Source organism: Manacus candei, unplaced genomic scaffold, assembly GCF_025592945.1.
Source record: "Manacus candei isolate 608988 ecotype Guabito, Panama unplaced genomic scaffold, ASM2559294v1 h1tg000018l, whole genome shotgun sequence".
Lineage (NCBI taxonomy): Eukaryota > Metazoa > Chordata > Aves > Passeriformes > Pipridae > Manacus > Manacus candei.
The window spans coordinates 23,311,093-23,321,135 of NW_026138066.1; positions in this window are offsets into that span (position 1 = coordinate 23,311,093).

A 10,043-nucleotide genomic window follows, 5' to 3' on the forward strand; every position below is an offset into this window, starting at 1 on the left:
CCAGCTGGGCTGTGTTTTTCAGGGTCTCTGTTTTGGAGCCCTTCCAGATGGTAGTGTTTAGTTGGAATGTTTATGGCAGATGCAGTTCAGGAAACTCCTTTCCTCAACACATAAACTTCTGCTGGGGCACCAGTGCAACTGCACCACCCTGAATAAAGGCCTGGAGCTGAGCAAGGCAAAAAGAGAAGAAAACAAAACTGGAAAGAAGAAAGGCTGACTAATGATTGATGAAAACTATGGCAAACAGGAGCATTCTTCACTGATTATGCCCCTGGTGTCTTTTCATTGAATAATTACTTTGTTCGATGCTAGACAAATTATTTGCCACAGACCACTGCAGACATACCCACTGTAATTTCCAGAAAACCCTGAGCTCTTTGTTTAGAACTATTTGATATATGATGTCTTCATTAATAATTTCATCTTCAAAAAAAACCCTTATATAATCAAGTCCTTGCACTCTTTAATAACTCTGAAACCTTCTCTCTAAAACTCCCTCCTGGGCGCTTCTTTAATGCATTAATTTATGCCTGCCTTCCTAGACTCTCCCTACTCCTTTCCACCTTCAGTTGCCACCAGCAGCATGCCCATTTTCTCTGCCCCCCATATGTGTGCCTAGGGAATCCTCCCCTTTTCCTTGCATGCAGGCCCTTTCATACCATTTTCAACACTTGACTTTTTTCTTGTACAAAAGATCTAGATCTGGTCTTTTCTCTGCCTGCTATCCGTGATATTGTCTGAGATTCTTCTGCAACTATTCTGATGGTCCACTTTCACTGGAGGCCAAATTTGCATGGAGAAAGGTCTGGGAGTACAACACACTACTTGTTCCCTCCAGAGGATTCAGAACTGGCACTTCAGCTAAGCCCATCTCTTCATATGTCCCTACACACCAGACCTTGCTCTATACTACAAGGAAAACAAACCCTTCTCTGTCAGAGCTCAGAGAGGACGTAGCAGGCATATAAATACATTGGGGCTTTCATCCTGTTTGGGTATGGAGGCAATATATAACTTCAATATCTCAGTAGATTCTCTATATGTCATAACCAGAAGTACAAGCCCATGCAAAGAGAAAATAAAGTACTTATTTTTTTCCTCTCTCTAACTGCATTGCTCAGAGGGAAAGTCTGTTTAAAAAAAAAAAAAAAAGTGTGTAAGCACTTAAGCTAACCCTCCATTTGTCACCAGAATCATAGTAAGTGCAGAAGTTTTTCTGAATCATTAAGTACCAAATAAATGACTGAGAAAGAGGAAGAAAATACATGAAAGCCTTCATTATATGCAAAACAGATGGAGGGAAGCTACTATGTGAGGCATTGTATTCCAAACCTGAAGTGGGAACTTCATTTTTTATGCAATCCCAATGCCTATGTACTGGTAATGTTATTCTGAATTAAAAAAAAAGGAGACTTCTGCCCATTCAGCTGAAGTCTTAACTCAAAAAAAGTATTTTACTTCTGCATACCCCAGGCTGAGAACATACACGTGGGAAAAACCTTACATTCCCTATGCCCTGAAAACTATTACATGGTCCTTTTCAGATAAACACTTTACCATAACAGATGCCTAGATGATATGGAAAAGTGTGTGGAACACAATGTTCTGAAGGAGCCCTCATGGATTCAGTTCTAGTCCCCAAAAATAGCTCTAAAAGAAGTTTCACAAGGTGTCAATAACCAGGAAAACAAAATTCACACAATCAATTCTTTTTCCCTTTTCTAGGGCAAGTGACGCAATTTGAAGATTTACAAGGTTCACTTTTAGATTTTGTGGATTTGGAGTGGCTTACACTTCAGGTTTTGGGTTGGAACATTCCACTGTTTTCTGGTCACAGTATTATACAAATTAACTTACTGAAGCAGTACCAAAAGCAAAACAAAATCCTGTGATGAATCTGCCTTTTTTTTCCCTCATGATAAACAAAGCAGTCTAGACATTAGACGTCAGTAAGAAACTGTCTGGGAAGAGATAATTTAAAAAGACCTTTGAAAAAAAGAAAGCAGCAGGGTGGTGTCTAGTCCAGTCGTGATAAGTTAGTTAGAAAACAGACTGGATAGTGCAGATACTAGAGCATGGCAACAACACATAAGAATCTGGGCAAATACAACCAAAAGGGTAAAATGGAAACTCCAATGTCATTGCAGAGAATGTTGAGAATAACAAACACACACCACACACACTCAGGTTTGCGTGTATTAATGTCTCTTAAAAATTAGTGGCTCACCTCAAAAAAAGCTGCTTTAAAGTTTTTTACTTCTACATCATAACAAACATAACTAAGACCTTGTTGATGTGCATGTGCACAGTTCCCTCTGCGTTTATGATGTTTGTTTTCTCCCAGACACTACAAATCACAAAGATGTATCCTTTCTCTTCATGGTCTGTGGCTCTCTTGCAGCAACGCCAGTTCACAAAACAAGACAGGCTGATGTTTAGCTTGGTTTTCAGTGGAGCACAAAAATGAGTTTCCTATGGAAAAAGTTTGTCCTATGTGTCACGATTAGATAATATAAAGAGAAGGGCTGAGTCACACTGTTACACTTTGCTGTAGAATTCAGCCGGGTTGCTCCTGACCTTAAAAAGCAACAAAATCAGACCTCTCTTTTACAGGATTGTTTCCCAGGAAACTTTAGGAGTCAAGTTGCTAAATAAATAGCTGTGTATCACAATTTAATTCCTGCTTCCTTCCCCCCTACCCTACTTAATTTCTTTAACAAAAAAGGAGCATGAGTAGAATGACAGACAGGACTAATAAATCATGCAAGGATGGGGAGTCAGAATATCCAACTTCCCAGAGTTTTCAATTTAAATTTTCATCTCACATCTGCTTTACTTACATGTAAAACCATTCATTTATATTATTTTGTGCCTGACTTCCACTGTTTTTTGATTCAGAATTAGTCAATTCTTCTCTATTGCCATCAGTCCACAGAAGAACCTGGGAAAGTATTTTGTTTGTAATTCAGTATCTCCTTTTTATCTTACAAAGAAAGACACTTTTCTGTTTCCCAGAGATACAAGGCATTTGTCATGGGAGAGTGGAAGGCTTAGAGAAAGTTTTAAAAAGCAAAGCCTTGCCAGTCAGTCTCGAGGTGCAGGAAGACTCCCTTGTTTTCTAACATCCTTCTCAGGGAAGGGTTTAGGTGTGGCTGAATTCTATCTTAGCCTCAGCCTGTGTTAACAGTTCAAATTTAAAGGAATTATAGAGGTATTAAACCACTTCGTCCCACAGATTTTAATGATGGCAACATGAGAATATTTATATTAAATGAATAATTTATTTTATACAAAGCATCAGACAAAAAACCTTATTCAGAACTATTTACTACACAACATAAACACTAAAACAATATAAGTAGGGTGTGTATTCAAAGTTTGATGAACCAGGATGGTTTTAGCAGAGTTAACACCAAGACAGCAGTCTGGCTCCAGCAGCTGATCTTGATTGATAGCTTGATTAATAGCTTGATTGGATCTTGAGTCTGGTCAGGATGGGACTATCCTGCCGCAGCATTAACCAACATTTAACAGTTTGGGTAGGTCAAGTACTTGTTTAAACATTCTGTACTGCTGTATTCTGTTGAAGTCTGCATCTGTAATATAGTGAATAAGGGACTGAGCCAAGATCAGTACAATGGATCTGTGAGAAAAAAAAATGGGCAGTATGGTCCTGCTCTTCTTAAGGCAGCATTTGAAGAAGTTATATCTGGCAACAAACTACCTGTCTTCTTTTGGGGGAAGGGTACAATACCTCTAGAAAGATATCATAAAATGAGGCCCATGCTACTGGACCAAAGTCTCTTGCCCTTCTAAATATACAAACTTTAGACATGGAGAAGCCACTTTATCTGGTCTTCTAGGTTACATCCCGTTTGCAGGGGCAGCTGGGAGCACACACTCGTCAAACTAATTTTCCTGGCTTCTGCAGCAACCCATACCTGGCCACCATCTTTTCCCAGACCCTTGGGTTACAGGCATGTTCTCGTTACAAGAGAAGTGAGAGTCCTCAGACAAGACAATGGCTGGAAGCATCACACTAGAACAATTTGCAGCTTGTGGCCTCCTCCCTGCATGTCCTGAACTACTTCTGGAAATGACTGATCCTGAGAGTGTGGGAGCCCATCTGACCAACCCCAGAGCAAACCTGGAGCATACAGTGAAATAACTGCAGATCCATGGATTAGTGAAGGACAATAAAGTGAACTTCTGAGGGAATGACTGGACCTTCTGCATCCCCACTAAATGTTCATATTGCCCATGGGTCCTGCCATGTGATGGCAGAAAGACCAAATAAAGTTCTGCTCTCATATTTACAAAACTCAGTTTGCTACAACAATCTGGCTCCCCCGTTCTGTACAAGTTCAGGTTATAAAGCAATTTTTATTCAGCTGTAAGTGTACAGATTCCACAGTAGTATTTTTCACGTTGTTCCTAATCAAGATGAACTCATTGGTTTTACTGTGTGCTTCATTCATGAGGAAAATATTTTCAACACTTTCATGTTTTATAAAAAAAACCCATATCATTTCCTCTACTCTTAAGACATTTGAAGTATCTCTTTTCTTGTCAAAGCTACACACAGCTTACTGCTGGAACTTGAAAAGGAGCATGAAGATATCTTTCCATGAGAACAAGAGCATCCACTTGGCAAGAAAAATAGCAGCCTGTTCTCTAAAATTATGAGCTTTAGAAAACCTACACGTCTGCATACATGAGAGAGGAAAATCTCGTCCCTGTGATAACCAGGCCTACCAAGAAAACTGGATAGGAATATAGGTCTGGGATGGTCAAATTTTCTATTTATAGATTAGTTGAGTTTGGAGGCTGACCACAGCGTCCTTCCTATTTAATTTAAGTTGCTTCTCCCCTCATTACAAAGCCCAGTCTTCTTACTCTTCCTACTGAGAAGGTTTGGTCTTTGTTGATGCTTTGGTACCTGCTTTTTTTACAGGGCTTGACCTAGAGAAAACCAAGCAAAGTATTTGCCAGTCCCACATTAAATCCACCTCTCCAGTCTATGATCAGAAGGTTTCTTTTCACAAGTTCAAGAAAAGACACAAAAGATACTAACATGTTTCTGCTTCTGCAGCAACCAGTCCTGGCCTGTGCAAGGAAGTTGCAGTTTAATTAAAGGAGTTCAAAAACTGATGCTGTTAAATTAATGCGAAGTCTGTGGGAGGATGAATGTTATTTTGCTGGAGTGCTTTCTATTGTTTTAACTCAAGTGGTAGGGAACAGATTTAAGCTAAATAAACATACAATGTACTTCAACTGATATGTGTCCAGAAAAGGCATTTGCATTTCAACATAATGAAACAGTGCAAGATTCTCATGTACACAAGAATCAGATGAAAATGTAACCTTATTATTCTTTGTGAATACTGTGAACATGCCTTGCTTTGCCTGCCTGCTGTCAACACCTCCTCCACTGCCTCCAGGGGTCTGCTCCCCACTGCCTGACAGTTCTATTAACTATCTCTTCCTATCCTGTTTACCCTCAGGTAAACAGGTACCCTCAGGTACCCTCAAGTGTAAACTTGTTGGCAAGTTACACTTCTCTTTATCACCAAACCACCCCGTTTGATGTAGCTCTCAAAAACTGTAGCTTGCTGAAGTTCTGCTAAATTCAAAGGTTCCTCTTGAAGGTAATTTCAGCTTGATGTTGCCCAGATTTTTCCCTTTCCTGTATTTGTAACAGTAATAGTTACTCCAGTTTCAGAACCACACTGGCTGGGTTTTCCTCAGAAGCCAAAATATATTGCTTCAGGTTTCTTGTGGGTCCAATGCTGTGGAAATGTCAGACTGTGACTAGTTCTGGGAAGCCCATCTTGCTCCAGAGGGTGACATACAGCGACTGAGCAAAAGTATAAAAAAGGCCATAAACCATTTTTAGTAGCTCTCCTTTCCCAGCCTGGTATGATATCCCAGCACCTCTTCCATCAGCTCGAGCCCACTGGTTTACACTACGGAGTGGGGAAAGCGCTTGAGAAAAGAAAAAAGGTCAGTTCTTCCTCTTCTTGCTGTTCTTGGTTCATCCCCCCGATAACAGCATGGTCAGGCCAACACTGGGATGCAGATCCTGAGGAATCTTATCTCCTCCATTGTGCCCGAGCCACTACCACTGCTGCATCATGAGCTGCTGGGGGGAACAGAGTTTTTCAGTGATGAAGCACTGAAAAACATACAGTGTTGAAAGCCATTCCAAGGACATCAGGGACAGTATAAAAAAATAGGTTAAAGAGAGTTTGGTATTAGACTGGCTGAACAAAGACATTTTGGCAGACATTTTAACAAATGGCTTGTTTCCATGCTATTGAATCAGTGGGAAATCTCCCAGTGGAAGTAACCTCTGACCGCAAATAGGTAGGTAACAACCCAACTCTGTACAGCACATACTGCTTCCTACCAGCTGTAGGTGGCCCACAATCCTCATTAATTGCTGCACTTAAAAGCAAGCTGGAGGTGCTGAGCTCATGAAAGCACCGCCAGTCGTAGTAAATCCAACCATTCTAAATTTTAGACAGTCTTTCTGTTTCCCCTGGGATGTACAACATGTTGAAAGTAACTGCCAGTTGACAGGAGGGAGAAAACAGACATTTCCCCCCCTCATACATAACAATGCTCATAAATGCCAGTTTTGGAACATCTTTGATAGAGAATGGTGAGTTGAGGCAGGAGAAGCAGTCGGATACATTTCAGTATTGCATTTCAGTGCAAAATACAGCAGGGAAAAGGAAGTTCTTTTTTGTGTCTTTAATTTAAAGATCAGACAATTCAGAAAATCGGTATGTTAATGATAACTGTTAATTTCTTCTTCAAAACTCAGATTGTATCTTTTGAGTCCCTACCAGAAAATTTTCATGCCTATTTATTTATTACGAAGGTAAGCCACCTTCATTTTTTTCTTCCAATACTTTTTAGGAAAAGAGGCAGAGGAAGAGAGATTTCCACCTTGTTGTTATTACAAAATCTAAGGAATGCAATATGCAATTAAATTGGATGAGATACAGTTGAAGAAAAGCAAAAGCAGTGGCCACACACAAGTTTAACTCTGCCCCCGTGTGTGCAAACAGTGAAGAACAACCACCACCCATTCCCTGGATCCTGCTTTATTTTTGTGCAAAAGGATGTGTAATTTGTGTTTATTATATATATGTGATTATATATGGCACCCACGATGACCATGACCACGTAGCTAACAGGAAACCTTTTCTCTTCTGCACTCCCACGTCTCTCTCTGCATTATGAAACTCCTTTATGGCTGCTGAAAACAAATAATGTTGATATCATCCTGGCAGTCTGCTATATACCTCCTAGCCAGGGAAATGACACCAACAAATTATTCTTTAAGGAACTAAGGGACATTTCCAAGTCAACATGCACAACTGTTCTTGTGGGGGACTTCAACTGGCCAGAAATTAACTGAGAGCATCACACAGCTGCTATAACCCAGGCCAGAAGATTCCTAAAAAACCTGGATGATAACTCTATGAAACAGGTCCTAAGGAAGCTGATGCAGAAAGATCCCTCCCTGATCTGCTACTTGTCAACAGGGTGGATCTCACAAGCAAAGTAGAGATTGTGGCCATCTTGCCCACAGTGACCAAAAGGCAACTGAGTTTAAAACCTCTGTTGACAGGAGGAAAAGTGCCAGGAAATCTCAGCTTTGGACATGAAGAGAGCAGACTTCAGGCTGCTCAGGGAATTAGTCAGTAAGGTCCCCTGGGAAAATGTTTTTGCAGGTGCTGGGGTCCATCAGCACCAGTCACTTTTCAACCATCACCTTCTAAGGGCACAGGAGCAGGCAATTTCCAGATGTCAGAAGTCAAGCAGACGAGGCAGAAGGCTGGATTGGCTGAACAGGGATCTTCTCTTGGAAATAAGGCAAAAAAAGAAGGTGAATACCCAGTGGAACCAAGGTCAAGTGACATGAAGAATACAGAGATGTTGCTTGCTGCCGTAGGGAGAAAATTTGTGTTGCTAAAGCTCAATTGGAGATGAAGTTGCCAGAAATGTAGGGGACAATAAAAAGAGTTTTTTCAAATATATTAATGACTAGGCAGTACAGAAATATCCTTGGCCCGTTACAGGATGGGGATGGTCACCTCACAAAGGGGACACAGACAAGGCAGAGGGGTTTAACACTTTCTTTGCCTCTATCTTCGACAGGGATGACAGACAGAGGGAGTCTCAGTGCCCTGAGCTGGAGGACTATGACTGCAAGAATGATCAGCTCCCAGTCAACCCTGAAATTGTGCAAGATCTCTTGCTCCAGCTGGATCCCTGCAAATCTATGGAGCCTGATGGGATTCATCCAAGAATTCTCAAAGAGCTGCTGATGTCATTGCAAAACCTCTCTTGGTGATTTTTGAGCTGTCTTGAGAATCTGGAGAGGTCTCAACTGACTGGAAGCTGGCAAATATTGTTCTGATTTTCAAGAGGGGCAAGAAGGAGGACCCCAGAAACTACAGGCCTGCCAGTCTCACTCAGTGCCTGGTAAAGTTATGGAGAAGATTATTCTGGTAGGGATTGAAAAACACTTGAAAGACAGTCATTGGTCACAGCCAGCACGGCTTCACGAGAGGCAAGTCCTGCTGATCAAACCTGGAAACACACCTCGCCCATCAAGGGAAGCCAGTTGATATAATCCTTTTGGATTTCAGCAAAGCTTTCAATACTGCCTCTCACGGGATCCTTCTGGACAAAATGTCCAGCACACAGGTGGATAAACACATCACACAATGGGTGTGCTCACAGGTTGAGCACAGAGGGTAACAGTGGATGAGGTAACATGAGACTGGCCACCTGTCACTAGTGGAGTTCTGCAGGGCTCCATCTTAGGCCCAGTACTCTTCAACATCTTCATAAATGACTTGGACTTAGGAAAGGACACTAAGCAAGTTTACAGATGACACAAAACTCAGAGGAGCTGTTTACTCCCTTGAAGTCAGGGAGGCCCTGCAGAGAGACCTCACAAATTAGAAGACTGGGCAATCACCAACCATATGAAGTTCAACAAGGGAAAGTGTCAGATTCTGCACCTGGGATGGGGCAACCCTGGCTTTTCATACAAATTGGTGAATGAGATGCTGGAAAGCAGTGCCAGGGAAGGGACCTGGCGGAGTTGAATATGAGTCAGCAGTGCCCTGGCAGCCAGAAGGGCCAACCATGTCCTGGGAGGCATCAGGCAAAGTATCACCAGCCGGTTGACAGTGGTGATTGTGTGACCTCACCTTGAATATTGTGTGCAGAAAGATATTAAGCTATTAGGGAGCATCCAAAGGAGGGCAACAAAGATGGTGAAGGGCCTTAAGGGGAAGCTGTATGAGGAGCAGCTGAGGTCACCTGGTCTGTTCAACTTGGAGGAGGCAGAGGGGAGACATCATTGCAGTTACAACTTCCTCGTGAGAGGAAGAGAAGAGGCAGACACTGATCACTTCTTTGTGGTGACCAATGACAGGACCTCAGGGAATGGCCTGAAGTTGTGTCAGGGGAGGTTTAGGTTAGACATTAGAAAAGGGTTCTTCACCTAGAGGGTGAATGGGCACCGTAACAGGCTCCCCAGAGAAGTGGGGAAGCACCAAGCCTGACAAAGTTCAAGAAAAGTTTGGACAATACTCTCAGGCACACGGTGTGACTTGGCATATATTCTGTGCTTCTGTGATTCCTGTTTACTGATGCATTTCAGGACACCCCTGAGCTTTATGAATGACAAATTGTGGGCCAAAGTGCCCCTGAATGAAACCATCTCTCTCACAGAATCCATGGTGGAATTGCAACAGTTACTGGAACACGTGAGATACGCATGGACAACCTGTGGCACTGCAAGAGCTGTTCCCTGCACAAACACCAGCCGGATCAGGACACACCTGCCCTCAGCCCTTATCTTTTGATAAGGAACTTCACCAGGAGGAAAGGTCCACAGGGGGAGGAAAGGTCCACAGGGCACACCACTGCACGCCCCATGTAATTACGTCCTCAATTTTAAATTGATTTCAGCCTTTACATTAACCTGTGTGAGTCGTGAGAAAAAGCTGCAG